This window comes from Salvia miltiorrhiza, chromosome 7 (assembly GCF_028751815.1).
Source record: "Salvia miltiorrhiza cultivar Shanhuang (shh) chromosome 7, IMPLAD_Smil_shh, whole genome shotgun sequence".
Taxonomy (NCBI): Eukaryota; Viridiplantae; Streptophyta; class Magnoliopsida; order Lamiales; family Lamiaceae; genus Salvia; species Salvia miltiorrhiza.
This window is the reverse complement of record NC_080393.1, coordinates 46,284,317-46,301,869: the sequence shown is the minus strand read 5'-3', so window position 1 is coordinate 46,301,869 and position 17,553 is coordinate 46,284,317. Positions and strand designations below refer to the sequence as shown.

The window sequence follows — 17,553 nt, the reverse complement described above, 5'->3', positions numbered from 1 at the left end:
AAGGGTTGGCATAATCGCCTTAGAAATGACCTTAAGGCAGAGATATACGATATATATATTTCTGATAGCTGCTAAAGGACGGAAACGAAAATGACTAACCTGAAGCAAAACAAGATATCTAGACTTAGTACGACCGTAGCATCCGCGACATGTTCACCCTACAATAGGTGGATACAATGAAAATATGTCGGAAAATTTTCACCCCAGCCTAAGGCACGAGATAAGAATGGCATGCACTGACCACAATGAGTTTACATACTTTGAAATACTCAGCAAAGATTTGAAGGCAAGGCAGTTATGCTGAGAATCGCCCGACACAAACTCAACTCAGGGAGCAAATGATCGAGGAAAAAGGTAATGAAAAGGAAACAACAACAACAGATACTACTATGATAGTCAAAATGACAAGAAGACTTGGTAGGAAACATAGTGTCCAAAGGCAAGGGCAAGGACGTCAAATAAACGTAGTACCTGCTAAGGATAATTAGGGCCAGCTTGGGACACCTTTATAGCCGAAGTTTTCCAAGTCATATTATAGCGTATGTTTGGATGGTAATAATACCCGCTTTAAATATAGTCAGAAGAGTCATTTTGCTAAAGATTGCCAAGTGAGGCCACAAGGAGGAATGTGAAGATCGAATCAACCCGGGTCAAACTCAACCTTTTAGGGTCATTCTAGGCCAACAACTACTATATCCACCGCAACTCCCTTAAGTTAGAACCTATGCCGTGCACAAGAATAAGCAAGGAAACAACCAATGGAATTTGGCAGGTATGGGCACATTACTCGACACACCTATTATACTTTTGTTTGACACGGGTGCCTCGCATTCTTTCATCGCAAGTGCATGTGTAAACACCTTAAAGCTCCAACCTGAAAAGACTAATCAGGACTTGAGAATTTCTTCACCCAGATGAGGGGCGACAGTAGTAACACATGCTTGCTCAAACCTAGAGTTAACCATAGGTACGTTTAAAGTCGTAGCAAATAACTTATACGTTATATCGATGGAGGACGTAGATATAATCCTGGGGATGGACTGGCTAGCGGAGAACTACGCCACAATATTATGCCAAGAACGGAGAATCGCTTTCAACTTTCCAGGAAGGGACGCTTTGAGTTTCCACGGGATTCGCATAAGGAATAGAGTGCCGATCATTTCAGCCTTACAAGCGAGGAAGATGATGAACAAGAAAGACTGCCAAGCTTTCCTCGTATACCTGAACGGGAAAGTTGAGACAATGGAGGATGTAGAGATCGTACGGGTTTTCCAAGTTGTTTTTCTAGATAATTTGCCAGGATTACCACCCGATAGACAAGTAGAATTCACCATCGATCTAGAACCAGGATCGGCGCCAGTATCAAAAGCACCATACAAAATGGCTTCAAAGGAATTGGAAGAGTTGAAGATCCAGTTACAAGAATTGCTGGACCTAGATTTCATCAGGCCTAGCGTGTTCCCTTGGCGAGCGCTAGTATTATTCGTCAAGAAAAAGGATGGCACCTTGAGATTGTGCATCGACTACCGAGAGCTAAACAAGTTAACGCTTAAGAACAAGTATCCTTTGCCAAGAATCGATGATTTATTCGACCAACTCAAGGGCGCGAGTGTTTTCTCCAAAATCGATTTGAAGTCTGGGTACCATCAGCTAAAGGTTAGACATGAAGATATACCCAAAACGGCTTTCCGAACAAGATATGGTCACTACGAGTTTGTAGTTGTGCTGTTCGGACTAACAAACGCGCCAGCTGTGTTCATGGACCTCATGAATAGAGTATTTCATCCTTATTTGGATAAGTTCGTCTTGGTGTTTATTGATGATATTCTCATCTATTCCAAGAATGAAGAAGAACACAAGTAACATCTGAGAACTGCGTTGCAAGCGCTAAGGGATGAACGTCTGTATGCCAAATTCAGCAAATGCGAGTTTTGGCTTAAAGAAGTTACATTTCTAGGACACATTATGTCTTCAGAAGGTATTAAGGTGGATCCCGCCAAAGTGGAAGCAGTACAAGGGTGGAGGTCACCAACTACCCCAAATGAGATCAGAAGTTTCTTGGGATTAGCTGGCTACTATCGAAGATTCATTGAGGGATTTTCAAAAATAGCAAGGCCTATGACGCAGTTGCTCAGGAAAGGAATTAAGTACAATTGGACTAACGAGTGCGAAGAAAGTTTTCAACTGCTCAAGGAGAAGCTAACTACGGCGCCAGTGCTAGCAATTCCGGAACTAAACAAGGAGTATGTGGTCTACATGGATGCATCAAAGAATGGACTAGGATGCGTTTTGATGCAGGAAGGCAAAGTGATTGCATATGCATCGCGGCAACTTAGGCCACACGAATTGAATTATCCGACCCATGATCTGGAGCTAGCGGCGGTAGTGCACGCACTGAAAATTTGGAGACATCATCTATATGGTGTCAGGTGTGAGATTTACACCGATCACAAAAGTCTGAAGTACTTCTTCGAGCAAAAAGATCTCAACATGAGACAGCGAAGGTGGCTCGAATTAGTAAAAGACTATGACTGTGGTATAAATTATCACCCAGGGAAGGCCCATGTAGTAGCCGACGCATTGAGCCGCAAGGTCCCATCGAAACTGGGATACATCCTTACAAAGGAAGAAGAACTCATACGATATTTTGATAGGATGAGATTAGAGGTGATAAAACCACCTGCTACAATAGCGGGGTGGTCGCGATTATACCGAATTTGAGGAAAATGGTGGTAGAAGCTCAGAGGAAAGATGAAAAGTTGGAGAATTTACGAGTGAAGATAAGAGAAGGAAATCTCAAGAACTATCACGAAGAAGCCGACAATGCTATTTTCTTTGAGAAGAGAATATGCATCCCCCATGATGAAGAACTCAAGAACAAGATCATGAGCGAAGCCCATGACACTCCTTATGCCGCCCACCTAAAAAAAAAAAAAAACACTAAGATGTATCAAGATCTAAAATAGTCCTTCTGGTGGGAAGGAATAAAACGAGACGTAGCCTTATTCGTCGAAAAGTGTCTAGTTTGTCAGCAAGTAAAGGCTTTGCACCAAAGACCCTACGACGCACTACAGCCTTTGGAGATCCTAGAATGGAAGTGGACGATATTGTTATGGATTTTGTCACAGGAGTACCAAAGACATGACGAGGTAACACGGCGATATGGGTCATTATTGACAGACTCACAAAGAGTGCACACTTTCTGCCTATCCCCATCACGTATGGATCAGATAAGTTAGTCCAACTCTACATCAAGGAGATCGTGCATTTACATGGGGTGCCGAAGACAATCACGTCCGACAGAGACTCTAAGTTTACCTCCAGATTCTGGATAAGCTTGCAAAAGAAATTGGGGACAAGGTTGAATTTTAGTACGGCTTTCCACCCATAGACCAACGGTCAGTCCAAAAGGACAATTCAAACTCTAAAAGATATGTTAAGAACTGTCGTGCTAGATAGAGGAGAAGATTGAGAGCGTGTGTTGCCACTAATCGAATTTTCTTACAACAACTGCTATCAAGCAACTATCGCCATGGCACCTTATGAGGCGTTATACGGGAAGAAATATAGATCGCCACTTTACTGGATGAAGTGGGCGAAAGAAGAATCTTGGGACCAGATATAGTAGGCGAGATGATTGAGATCGTCCGTCAGATTCGACAGCGGATTAAAGAGACCCAGGATAGACAGAAATCTTATACCGACAAACGCCGAACCGACTTACAGTTTGAGTGTGGGGATAAAGTCTTTTTGAAGGTTTCTCCCTCTAAAGGGATTACAAGATTTGGCGTAAAGGGTAAGCTTAGACCCCGTTTTATAGGACCCTATGAGATCCTAGAAAGGGTGGGCCTGGTAGCTTACAGGCTGGCGTTGCCGCCAAGTCTTGGGAATGTGCATAATGTGTTTTATGTGTCGCAGTTGAGGAAATATGTTTATGATCCAAAACACGTGATCGAAAAGGACGATGTTATCCTCAGCCCATATATGAGCTATGAAAAGAGACCCGAATATATTCTAGATCGGAAAGTTCAAGTACCAAGGAATAAGTCGATACCCTTAGTAAAAGTCCTTTGGAAGCACCATGATCAAGAAGAGGCGACGTGGGAACTTGAGTCTAGCATGAAGGACAAGTACCCAGAATTATTTCATGAGGTACAAATTTCGGGACGGAATTTCTTTTAAGGGGGATAGTATGTCATATCCCGGCTTTTAATCACTGATTAAAGGCTTAATTATTAATAATTAGGGTTCGGCATCCATTAATAATAAAACTGGTTTGATTTATCTGATGTGATTTAATTGTTATATATGTGTTTTGATGTGCTTAGTTCTTATTATTATTTGAATCCATTTGAGATTTAAAAGAGTTTTTATAAATGTGGTGCACAAATTTAATTACTGATTTGAGCATATTTATATGAGCCACATGGATTTTAAATTGGGCATGAAATCATAAATTTTCCTTTAAATGGGATATTATTTTTTATTAATCAAGGGATTTCATTTTAATGATTTTATTAAAAGATCTTTTATTTATTAAGGTCACAAGTTTTATTTAACTTGATGGTACCTCTTATCCACAATTTTTTTTTTATTTATTTCACATCCACTTGACACCCACATGTTTTAATTAGTTAACCTTATCTCACTTATCCACTTGCATTATTTTATTAGTTTAAGCCCCAAAATATCTACTACTTTAACTTCTTCATTAAGTCTTAACCTTATCCAATGTTTTAGCTTACACTCTAAGCCATTCTTACTCTAATCCATTTTTGTAAAAATCACAACTTTCTTTCTCTCCTCAAGTCAGGCTACTTTCGATCAAGAAGGGGGTAAGGATTTAATGTTCCTCCTTTCACAAACTGTTTCACCTCATCACCTACTAACGCGTTGGTGATTACTTATTCTGCAGAAACAACAAACTCACAATATACATCCCTCATATCTCAAGGTTTTTCCTATACTGAAAATCTATATTTCTATGTTCCATTTAACATTTTTTTATGATCCATACAAACACATCAAGAGAGCCATAGCACACACACTCATTTTATTTCGGCAAGTATTACAGTTACAATAGAAATTTTATATATGATTTTGATAAGAAAAAGAACATAAATTGAAAACCCTAATTTTTCTAATATATGATTTTGGATTTGGGAATTTGGGGGTTGTGCTCCATGTCTTCGTTTGTGTTGAGAGAACAGGGGAAAAGTGGGGAGCAGCCTGGAGGCTGCTCAGGGTCGACGCCGTCGACGGCGACAGCGAGGCGGCAGCCGCCGCCCTTTTCCTTTTTCTGTCGAAAATCGAGAGAGGGAGAGAAAGTTTAGGACTCCAAAAAAAATAGAAAAAAAGTAGAGAAGAGAAAGAAGGGGAGAATTGGAACATACCTTTCCGGCGAGACAAAGATCGGCCTCCACCGCAATTTCAGCCACGACGGACGACGGAGGAGGCGGCCAGGCGGCGGCCGTGCGCTCCCTATGGCGGAGAGGGTAGATGCCCTGTTCCAGACGAGGGGATGGAGAGGAGGCTACCCCGCGCCCTTTTCCGAGCAGAAGCCGAAGGAGAAAGACCAGACGGACGGCGGCCGAGCTCCTTCAAGGCGAGGCGGCAGCTGTGGTCTTCAAGGCGGCGCATGCATCGAGTACCGGTGAGGGAGATATAACAGAGAGAGAGGGACGGACGAAGGAAACAGGGGAGAGAGAGAGGAGGGAGGCGTCTGGCGAGGCGGCGCGCCGGAGGCGGCGCCGCACTCGACCGAGCAGAGAAGCGAGAGGGGCGAGAGAGAGAGGCAGAGAGGGAGAGTGAGGTGCTGATGCTTGTGTGTGTGTGTGTCTTGTGTTTATGTGTGTTAGATTAGGGCCAGGATTAGTTGTGGGCTCAAGCCCTTCTATCTTGTGGGTTGGGCCGAAAATTTAAAAAAAAAGAGAGAGTGGGCCAATTTTATTTTATTTCTGTTGGGCCCATTTTGCCTTTAAATCCTGATGGGTGTTTATCTATTTGATTGGGCCAAAGTTTAATTAATTTTGGGCTGATAATTGATTAATGAAACCAACGAATTTTGGCCTAATTTCTTGTAAAAATGTTTGAATTTTCACTAAATTATTTTAGTGAATTTAAATCTCTTGATTTAAATTTTAATATTGAAAGTTGGGACTATTTATTTTAAATGAAGTCCGTTTTTTTTATTTAAATTTATTGATGGACTTTAAAAGAACTATTTTGGGATTAAGCCCTCATTTATTATAATACTTCAAGGCTTATTGAGCATGGATTTTTAAAAGGATTAAAATGATTTATTTAAGTTATTTGTAAATGAATAATGAAATTTCTCATTTGTTGCGTGGTTTTTATCGCTTATGTGAGCATGTGATTTTTTTTTAATGATATTAAGTTAAAGATATTGATTTCTTTTATCTTGTTTGTTATGTGATTCCCGTGAGGTTATGTGACTAGTCAAGATTATGTTGGTTTTTGACTGTCTTTAATGGAACGAATTATGGATGCTAGAACCCTAAAACTTTAAAAGATACCCTAGGCACGTAGAATTAGACTTTGTCTTGTGACAATTTCTTCACGAACTTATCGACTCTTCATCAATGAAGGTCCGGACGACAAAAAGTGAAGCCGAAGGATAAGCGACTCCACGTCAGCTTTAAGAACGTTTAAGGTGGGCATTACTTTTACTATACGTATATAGAGATCCCCTGCGTGTCGTAGGCCTCTTATACGAATATATGCATGAGATGATTTTAACTGTTAATTTCAGTTTATTATTATGCTCAAATGATAAATGGCTCTTATGAAATGAAAATGAAAATGTTTATGAAATGAAAATGAAATGTTTATGAAATGATTGACTGCCAAAAATGTTTATGTTTTTATATGTATCCTATCTGTGTTGGTTCGCCAACTTTAAAGGAAATCCAATTGGGATCCTATGCTAGACAAAGGTCGCTAGCTAGGGTTAACGTGTACACTTATGGAGACCGCGAGTCGCTTGCGACCGGTCTTGGCGTCCGTGGTAAGGAGGCCTTGAAGGAATATTAAATTGAATTAATACTCGATTGCCCGATGATCGTTTCTTGGATTATTATTAATTCATCATACAACGATTAATTCCTAACATGCTCCTATGAATTTAACAGCTGCACACAGGAGTTCAGAAATACCTGAAGAATTCCTAAGAATTCGTCAATCTGTCGCTGAACAGGTCAGCCAACTTCAACGCTCCGTTTGACCCCTCAAACGACCTCCAATCGTATTTTGTGCAGAAATACGACTTCTTCGTCTTCGAGAGAGCTTTCCGTGGCCGCCTGATTCGTCTGAATCGGAGTTCTGTGGAGGAAGTTATGGCCGTTTTACGGAGACTGCCAGAACATGGTTTCCTGCGAAAATCTGACTCCAGCTCTGATCTTCTCGACTGTATCCCGCTCAGCTTTCACCGTTGGATGGACAACGATCTATGAAAGTCCCAAGAGAGAAATAAGTCCCACACGTTTTTCTTCCCTGCGCCCCACAGCTCTCAAAACCCTAATATTTTATCAGTGTGTTTTCCTGAGAGCTGACAGCTGTATTTAAATAAAATTAAATACGTGTGGGCACAGAATTAGTGTAGTAGGCGTCTTTCTCTCCTTCTAGGGCTAGGAGACATTGGGCCAGTCCAGGGACCAGATACAAGGAATAAAGATGGGCCTCAAATAAATTAATTTATCTATGGTCAGCCCAGACCATAATTAATTTATAAATATCAGTTCATTCCACTAGAGAATCGATACTGACTTACCCCTTTATTGCCGGTGATGAGTCGGGGGCTTGTATTTAGACTTATTAAATCTCCGTATTTAAAATATCCAACATCCATTAATTAATTAGAGCTCTGACAGCTTAATTAGTACCACTCAAACTTTATTATTGCGCCTGAACTTAATCAACCTGCAGGGTTTAGCGCAATAAACCTTATTGAGCTCCTTAAGGGGATGTCATTATCCTATACCGGATACGGGTACTAATACAGATAATCAAATATCATATATTAACCGCTATCACCCAAGATACAGAGTACTCGAGTTAGTATATAACTTTCACCCATAGTAAGTCAAAGTGATATACGAATTAACATATATATCTGAATACTTATTAGTATTAAGATCTTATAAGTCACCGAGATCTTGATTCTTCACTTAAGTCAGATAGAAGAATGCATCTCAACTGTGGTCCTATCAATACGTAATGACGTACCAATATAGACAAGTAGCCAAGACAAACTACTTCCATCTATACTGCAGCCTAAACCAATAACTTGTCCTAGAGTTATTTCGGCTGTGATCATATTATATCTCTTAAGGTTATTCCAATTATATGGTCTTCTGTGATCTACAACACACCATATAATCTACTTATATAGAGATAAAGAACATACATATGCAATCATGAACACAATCAGATAGGAGATTAGATAGTGAACTTAGGAAACATTGTATACAAGCATAAAACGTTCTTGCTTTCAGTATACAAATCCAACAATCTCCCACTTATACTAAAGCAAACTTTTAGTATACAATGCGTCTATTTACCAATCACCTAACACTTCTCCCACTTATACTTAAAGTTTCCTAAGTGGGTGGCATCAATCTGGCATCAATCGCATTCCCATCTTTCAATGACCATTTGCGATAAGCCTTTTGTAAAAGATCAGTAGGTTTCTCCAATATGTGAGAATTTATTCTTTGAGCACAAAAACCTCGATTTACGAATAATCGTATAACTTGGTACTTACTCTCCATGTGTTTAACCCCTTGTGGTTCTTGGATTCCTTAGAGTTCGCAACTGCACTTGAGGTATCACGAAGGTGATGCTCCCACGCAAACTAGGAATTACCCTTAGATCCTGGAGGTAGTGGTCAAACCAAAAGGTTTTACCTCCCAAGAAAAAAACACATAGCTCGAGGTAATTATTCTTTGTTCCGGTCAGCCTGGAAATCCGAAATCATATAATCCAAAAAGGAACTAAACTGTCTAACTGGTAAACTATCCTTATTATCTAGTCAGAGACTTGAAAATATAATTTACCACAGTTCAGTGTCCTTAACTAGGATTATACAGATATCTTACAACCATGCTAACTGCATAGCAAATATAAGATCTCGTACATAGCAAACCATACATGAAGCTATCTACTGCGGAAACGTAGAATACTGCCTTCATTTCCTCAACCTCAACAGGTATCTTAAGACATAGTCTTTAGATAAAGGAACGCCATATCTAAAAGGTAGCAATCCTTTCTTGGCGGTATTCATACTACAACGAGTATTCTCAGTATCAATGTAAGACACTCGAGATAAGCCCAACATCTTTTTCTAGTGATCCCTTATAACCTTGATCACAAGGATGTATACTGTACCTCCTTAGTCTTTCATATGAGACTGTTCGGATAACCATTACTTTATGTCTTAACAATAGCTCCATATTGTCGCCAATTAGGAGGATATTGTTTACATAAAATGCAAGATAAACCACATCACCGATGACACGAGAGCGATTGACACGAGATATTTCTCTCCCTCCCTCACGTAACCTCGATGGTTTAAGTGAGCTGCTATGGGTAAAATGATCCGACTGTTCTGAGCATGGCACTGGCGAAAATATCATCATAACCTATACCTTCACACTGGGCATAACCTTTCGCCACCAGTCTAGCTTAAAAGCTACGACCTTGCTCATTCGGACTTATCATTCTCTTGTATACTCACTTACAACCTAAGGCATGACTGCCTCCTGGTAGCAAGATTTTCTAGTATACACCCATATTCTTAATGGATTGCTCCATTGAGGTGTGCCAAGAATCTACATTCTCGTCTTCCACTAATTCCAAGTAGATATCTGGGTCGATTCTCTTATATTCACTACCAGGGACTGAATCCAAAGATTCTCCCAATAACATAAATCGATCGGGTTGTCCCACAACCCTCCCACTACAATGGATCTGTGGTGGCACATGTGTGTCAACAGTGCGTGCAGTGTCTTGTGGTACAAAACTCTTGCATACTTGGCTTGTGTGATGGAATCGCCTGTCTAATGTCTTCAATTTCTTGAAACACACTATCTGACTTGGATTAGTAATTATTCCCATAGTCCACTTCTAAGAATCGTGTGTCATTGCTAATAACCACCTTCTGATTCTTTAGGACTAATTGCAAAGATGCATAACTCATCATCGGACATATTTTTCCAAGAGTGACCTATTTCTTCTCTCCACCACACCATTTTATATAAGGATTACATGGTGTAGTAAACTGGGTTGGAATCCCAAACACTGACAATGAATCAGAAAAGATCATTCCTAACACATTATTGGTCCTTTATCCCCTTTGTCATGAATGACCTGGTCTCCATCTTTTTCTTTATACAGGATTCGCAGGTTCCAAATGGTACAACCTGGACTGAATCCAATGTACTATTTAGACAAGAGCCTTTGGATCCTGTTAAGATAGATGTGACCTAATTTAGGGTATCAATATATGTGTAAGATCCTCATGAGAGATTAGCCTTAACTTTTCTCTTTCTTTTGTTCGATGATGTAAATGCAATATAAAGGTATTTTGTAGACAAGTTATAGTATGAAGAGAGATGTTCAAAATACTAGAATAGACAACTTTGTCATTTCTTATGATAAAAACACCATTATCAAAAATGACATAAGATCCATCTATTCAAAATTTTGGAACATGATAAGGAACTCTCAAAAACTAAACTATGTCTTTAGGACTTAAAGACAAGTCTTTAATTGCAACAACTGCGACTCTAGTCACGTTGCCTATGAAGACTATCATCTCATCACTTCTCAGCTTCCTTGTCAGCTTATAAAAAGCCATGCAAGATGTAACAATCATTATCAGTTTCTCTCGTTATCCACTACTCACAACTGAGTAGAAAACGAGCTGACATGTCTCAGTTACTATAACAAGTGAAGTACCTTAACCCTTTGCCTTGAGTATTGAAAGAAAAAATCTCAAATACTCAATCTTATCACACCACTACTCCCACTATTTCCCTTGTCTTTCTTGCCCCTTGGATCCTTCTTCTTCCCGTCATTCGACGAAGAAGATGGCTCTCCTTTGGCAATAACAAGTGCTTGCACATCTCTTTCCCACAACTTCCTTAGCCGTAACTAGAGCATTCAACAACTCAAAAAGAGTATTATCTTTCTTGCTCATAACAGCGTTGAGGCAGAAGTTCTTAATTAAAAGACTTGGGAAGAGAGTTCAGGATAATATCGACTTTTGCCTCACCGTCGATACTCCCACTGAGCAAGTCAAATTCGTCAAAATTTGCATGACATGCTCGTGCACTGAGCTGTGCTCACTCATAAAAATAACAAGATTACTCTCATCAAATTTAAATGAGCAGCTCAATCCAACTCTCCGAACACTTTCTTGAGATTCAGCATGATGCTAATAGCATCGTCCATGCCCTGATGTTGGAGCTACAAGGTTTGTGACATTATATTCATAATAAAGCATATAGCCACATTATTCGTCACATGCCACCTTTTATGCAGTTCCTTTTTCCCATCAGTTGTCTCATTGTTCGAACAAATAGAACGTCGAGTAGTAAGCAACACAAAAAAAAAGTGTTCAGTTTGTGATAAAGATAAAAATCCAAAACTGCGTTTCCATTTTATATATGTGGACCGGTTAAAAGACTTTGTGCAAGAATAAATAAACAATAAGAGACATAGACATATCTGAAAGTAACGAACATAAAGCACATAATTCGTAACAATAATATTGTAACCTTTTGATAAAACAATATTAATGAAACCTCCAACTGCCCAAGAAATCTCACGAGTAAGCCACGTTAGGGTGGTCGTTTACACATGAATTCCTCAACCAGACTATTTACCTAGTCGTTTAATTTCATCCATGTCAACTTAACCTTTTGACAAAAGAAATTAATAGTTGGCACCTTGACTAGACCATATCATCATTCACGAAGGGACTCCGTGGGGAGTTGTACATTGTACTTGAATATGATATCTAAGCAATGACCACATTTTAACCTTGAAATTAAATTCTCGAAATTAACATACTCACTAGGACCATGCCGCTTTCAATTTAATTTTCTTGGTTATCTTATTTAATTCCATTCTCCAAAGTACTTGTGAAAATTATACAAGTAAGCCACGTGGGGTGGACGTTTACCTGCATAACTCCCACTACTTTAATGGTTTAAATATTTTTATAGAAACTCTTCTGACAAACTTATGAGAAACAAATATGAAGTAAGCCACGTTGGGGTGGACGTTTACTCACATTGTCAATCACTTTGTCTAGAGACCGCATGTGGAGGTCTACATAATTTTAAGAATAAAAATTATTTCAAAATAACCACAATCTAACTTTGAAATTGAATTTTTCGAATTGACATACTCACTAGGACCATGCCGCATTCAATTTAATTTCTTAGTTATCTTATTTAAAATCCATCCTCTAAAGTACTTATGAAAATCATACGAGTAAGCCACGTTAGGGTGGTCGTTTACCGCATAACTCCCACTACTTAAATGGATTTAAATATTTTTAATAGAAATCTCAACTTAACAAACTTGTGAAATCAAATATGAAGTAAGCCACGTTAGGGTGGTCGTTTACTCATATTCTCAAACACTTTATCTTGAGACCGTTTGTGGAAATTTTAAATAATTTTTTAATCATCTATAAAATTATTAATACAGCTTAGTCTTTTTCTCTTTCAAAAGGTTTGATCATGCTCAAACACATAATCCTAAACATGCTCTTCTAGAACGCAACATGTAAAACATGCTCGCAGAATTCTAAAACATGCTTAAGAAAACGATAAACCTAGCATGCTTGTCTAAGCGCAGTTAATAAACACATATTAACAAGCAAAGACAAAAACAGCATGCAAAGAGCATAAAAGATTAACACACGACTGCAAAGACAGAATAAAAAAACAATAAAGTTCTTGTGACCCATTCGTGGAACCCCCATAAATCTATTACAAAGAACAGAAAAGAGAAATAAAAAAAATAAACTAAAAAAAAATGTAACTCGGCCCGAAACGTTCATCCGCCCGTCTTTGAAAGCTAGGGTTTGGGCCCCTAGGTATTTGAAAATTCGTCCACCTAGGGTTTGGAAAACCCTAGACGCCCGCCCGCCCTCTCCTTGGCAGCCAGCCCTCCCGCCGCACAGCCCACCCCCAACGCTGGCAGCAGGCCCGCCGGCAGCGCACGACGTTTCCCAGCCGCAGCACACAGCCCTCGGCGGCAGCCCCTCGTGCGAGCAGCAGCTGCCCGGCGCGGGCAGCCCTCGCCTGGCTCGGCCTCGGCGTCTCCCAGCAAGCAGCAACAGATGGCGACAGCAGCGTGGCAGCGGCTCCAGCGTGCGGCAACAGCAGCGGCAGCGCGCCCCCTGCAGAGCGGCCAGAGCGCGCAGTGCGAACCCCGGGCGCGCACCGCCCTGCTCGCTGCTTCCCGTCGCTCGGCCTCGCCGCCTTCCGCTTCGCCTCGCCCAGTAGTCTCGGTGAAAGCATCACGCTAAGCCCGACGCCTGACTATGCGCGCACGGCGCGCAAGCGCGTGCGCGCTCTGCCCTCGGTGGCGGCAGCCCATGCCTCACCGTACCCGTCGTGTCCTCCATTACACCGTTCTTCATCATTGATTCGTCGTCATCTTCGTCTCGTTCCTCAGTTTTACAGATTACAACGGAAAAACAAAACATTTGAAACCCTAATCTAAACCACGGGATTTTCTCCGGTGAAAAACGATTACAACAAACGTCAAAACGAGTATCCCACGAATCAACGAACCACGAAGAACAACAGCAGTAAAAACAACGCACATTATTAATCGTACATAAATTAATAATAGAGCCAACAAATTAATCCTGGGCTCTGATACCAATTGAAGGAATATTAAATTGAATTAATACTCGATTGCCCGATGATCGTTTCTTGGATTATTATTAATTCATCATACAACGATTAATTCCTAACATGCTCCTATGAATTTAACAGCTGCACACAGGAGTTCAGAAATACCTGAAGAATTCCTAAGAATTCGTCAATCTGTCGCTGAACAGGTCAGCCAACTTCAACGCTCCGTTTGACCCCTCAAACGACCTCCAATCGTATTTTGTGCAGAAATACGACTTCTTCGTCTTCGAGAGAGCTTTCCGTGGCCGCCTGATTCGTCTGAATCGGAGTTCTGTGGAGGAAGTTATGGCCGTTTTACGGAGACTGCCAGAACATGGTTTCCTGCGAAAATCTGACTCCAGCTCTGATCTTCTCGACTGTATCCCGCTCAGCTTTCACCGTTGGATGGACAACGATCTATGAAAGTCCCAAGAGAGAAATAAGTCCCACACGTTTTTCTTCCCTGCGCCCCACAGCTCTCAAAACCCTAATATTTTATCAGTGTGTTTTCCTGAGAGCTGACAGCTGTATTTAAATAAAATTAAATACGTGTGGGCACAGAATTAGTGTAGTAGGCGTCTTTCTCTCCTTCTAGGGCTAGGAGACATTGGGCCAGTCCAGGGACCAGATACAAGGAATAAAGATGGGCCTCAAATAAATTAATTTATCTATGGTCAGCCCAGACCATAATTAATTTATAAATATCAGTTCATTCCACTAGAGAACCGATACTGACTTACCCCTTTATTGCCGGTGATGAGTCGGGGGCTTGTATTTAGACTTATTAAATCTCCGTATTTAAAATATCCGACATCCATTAATTAATTAGAGCTCTGACAGCTTAAATTAATTAATCTCTTTATAAATCCTTAAGCAGTACCACTCAAACTTTATTATTGCGCCTGAACTTAATCAACCTGCAGGGTTTAGCGCAATAAACCTTATTGAGCTCCTTAAGGGGATGTCATTATCCTATACCGGATACGGGTACTAATACAGATAATCAAATATCATATATTAACCGCTATCACCCAAGATACAGAGTACTCGAGTTAGTATATAACTTTCACCCATAGTAAGTCAAAGTGATATACGAATTAACATATATATCTGAATACTTATTAGTATTAAGATCTTATAAGTCACCGAGATCTTGATTCTTCACTTAAGTCAGATAGAAGAATGCATCTCAACTGTGGTCCTATCAATACGTAATGACGTACCAATATAGACAAGTAGCCAAGACAAACTACTTCCATCTATACTGCAGCCTAAACCAATAACTTGTCCTAGAGTTATTTCGGCTGTGATCATATTATATCTCTTAAGGTTATTCCAATTATATGGTCTTCTGTGATCTACAACACACCATATAATCTACTTATATAGAGATAAAGAACATACATATGCAATCATGAACACAATCAGATAGGAGATTAGATAGTGAACTTAGGAAACATTGTATACAAGCATAAAACGTTCTTGCTTTCAGTATACAAATCCAACAGGCCTCCTTCCCGGCGCGTGACAGAAAGGAACAGATATGGATCATATGAAGGAAAATGATCGGCCGATCGACTTTATGAAAATGATAGAAATGTTTTAGTAAGCGCAGGACTTTCAAGAAAACCCCTGTGTGTTACTGTTATGGCAGTTCAATTTATATATGTATGCATGTTTGTTTTCGGCTTATGCCACTGAGTATTTTTATACTCAGCCCTGCATGTATTTCTAAATGTGCAGGTTGAGCAGGCGATGGAATGGATCGGTGTTGAGCGGATTCCCTTTTGATGGATATGTAATGAAACCTTGAGTATGCATCTCCACATGCATAACTCACACGTTTTTCCGCTGCAAACACTCTGACTTATTTATCGTTTCTACTTGAACTTTTTACTACTTCATTTTGATTAACTTTCATTTATATATATATATATATATATATATATATATATATCACTAGTTTGTTGTTATTAATGTTGGTTACTTAACAAATCCCCTTTAATTTTCGTTTCTTATTGTTCACCCAAGTCATAACCCCGGTTAACCCGTCACTGGGATAGGGGGGGCTGTGACAACATATTACGTACCAGTATAGATAAGCAGTCAAGACAAGCTACTTCCATCTATACCGCAACCTAAACCAATAACTTGTCCTAGAGTTATTTCGGTTGTGATCATATTATATCTCTTAAGGTTAATCCAATTTTATGGTCTTCTGTGATCTACAACACACCATATAATCTACTTATATAGAGATAAAGAACATACATATGCAATCATGAACCCAATCAGATAGGAGATTAAATAGTGAAAACAGGAATCATTGTATACAAGCATAAAACGTTCTTGCTTTCAGTATACAAATCCAACAGAAAGATGGCAGCTTGAGGTTGTGTATCGACTACCGAGAGCTAAACAAAGTGACGTTGAAGAATAAGTATCCGTTGCCCCGGATCGACTATTTATTCGACCAACTTCAAGGAGGATGCACGTTTTCGAAAATCGATTTGAGAACGGGATACCATCAATTGAAGGTACGAGCAGATGACATCCCGAAGACGGCTTTTCACACGAGATACGGACATTATGAGTTCACAGTTATGCCTTTCGGACTGACGAATGCCCCTGCAGTATTTATGGATCTTATGAACAGAGCCTTTCACGAATACTTGGATAAGTTCGTGCTAGTGTTCATAGACGATATCCTGATTTACTCGAGGAGTAAACAAGAGCATGAGGAACATCTGAAGATTGTTTTGGAGAAATTGCGAGCTGAAAAGCTTTATGCTAAGTTCAGCAAATGCGAGTTTTGGCTCGAAGAAGTCAATTTTCTCGGCCATATCGTTTCGGCAAGAGGGATTGAAGTAGATCCGGCGAAAGTACAAGCAGTACAAGAATGGAGATCGCCGACTACGTCACATGAAATTCGTAGTTTCCTAGGATTGGCAGGGTACTATCGGAGATTCATTGAGGGCTTTTCAAAAATTGCCAAACCATTGACGCACCTGCTGAAGAAGGAAGTCAAGTTCGAATGGACGGACGATTGTGAGCGAAGTTTTCAAGAGCTGAAAAAGAGACTCACCACTGCCCCGGTGTTAGCCGTACCTAAGGCAGATAAGGAGTATGCCGTTTACACGGACGCGTCGAAGAATGGTCTAGGATGCGTGCTTATGCAAGAAGGAAAAGTGATAGCATATGCTTCACGACAACTAAGACCGCATGAGATGAATTACCCGATGCACGATCTAGAGCTTGCAGCAGTAGTACACGCTTTGAAGATTTGGAGACACCACCTCTACAGAGTTAGGTGTGAGATCTACACAGATCACAAGAGTCTCAAATATTTCTTTGAGCAAAAGGATCTGAATATGCGACAAAGAAGATGGCTGGAGTTGGTAAAAGATTACGATTGTGGAATAAATTACCACCCAGGAAAAGCCAATGTCGTGGCCGACGTGTTGAGCAGGAAGAATCAAGGAGAGTTAGGATTTCTCCTTACTCAAGAGAAGAGCTTGATCAGAGAGTTCGAGAAGATGAAATTGGAGGTAGTAATACCACCCCAGACGGTAGAAAGCATGATTGCTACGCTGAGTATTACCCCCGACCTACGATC

The 17,553-nt window shown here is 40.2% G+C and overlaps 2 long non-coding RNA genes across 2 annotated transcripts; one reads left to right on the top strand and one right to left on the bottom strand.

Annotated features, from left to right (window-relative positions):
- Positions 1-4,663: 4,663 nt before the first annotated feature.
- Positions 4,664-15,918, top strand: LOC130992788 (uncharacterized). The gene is made up of 4 exons (XR_009091398.1): positions 4,664-4,835; positions 4,916-4,954; positions 6,609-6,673; positions 15,681-15,918. It is a non-coding gene; the product is annotated as an uncharacterized LOC130992788 (long non-coding RNA).
- Positions 5,019-5,828, bottom strand: LOC130992787 (uncharacterized). Its single transcript, XR_009091397.1, has 2 exons — positions 5,394-5,828; positions 5,019-5,299 (listed from the first exon to the last, which is right to left on the bottom strand). It is a non-coding gene; the product is annotated as an uncharacterized LOC130992787 (long non-coding RNA).
- Positions 15,919-17,553: the final 1,635 nt, after the last annotated feature.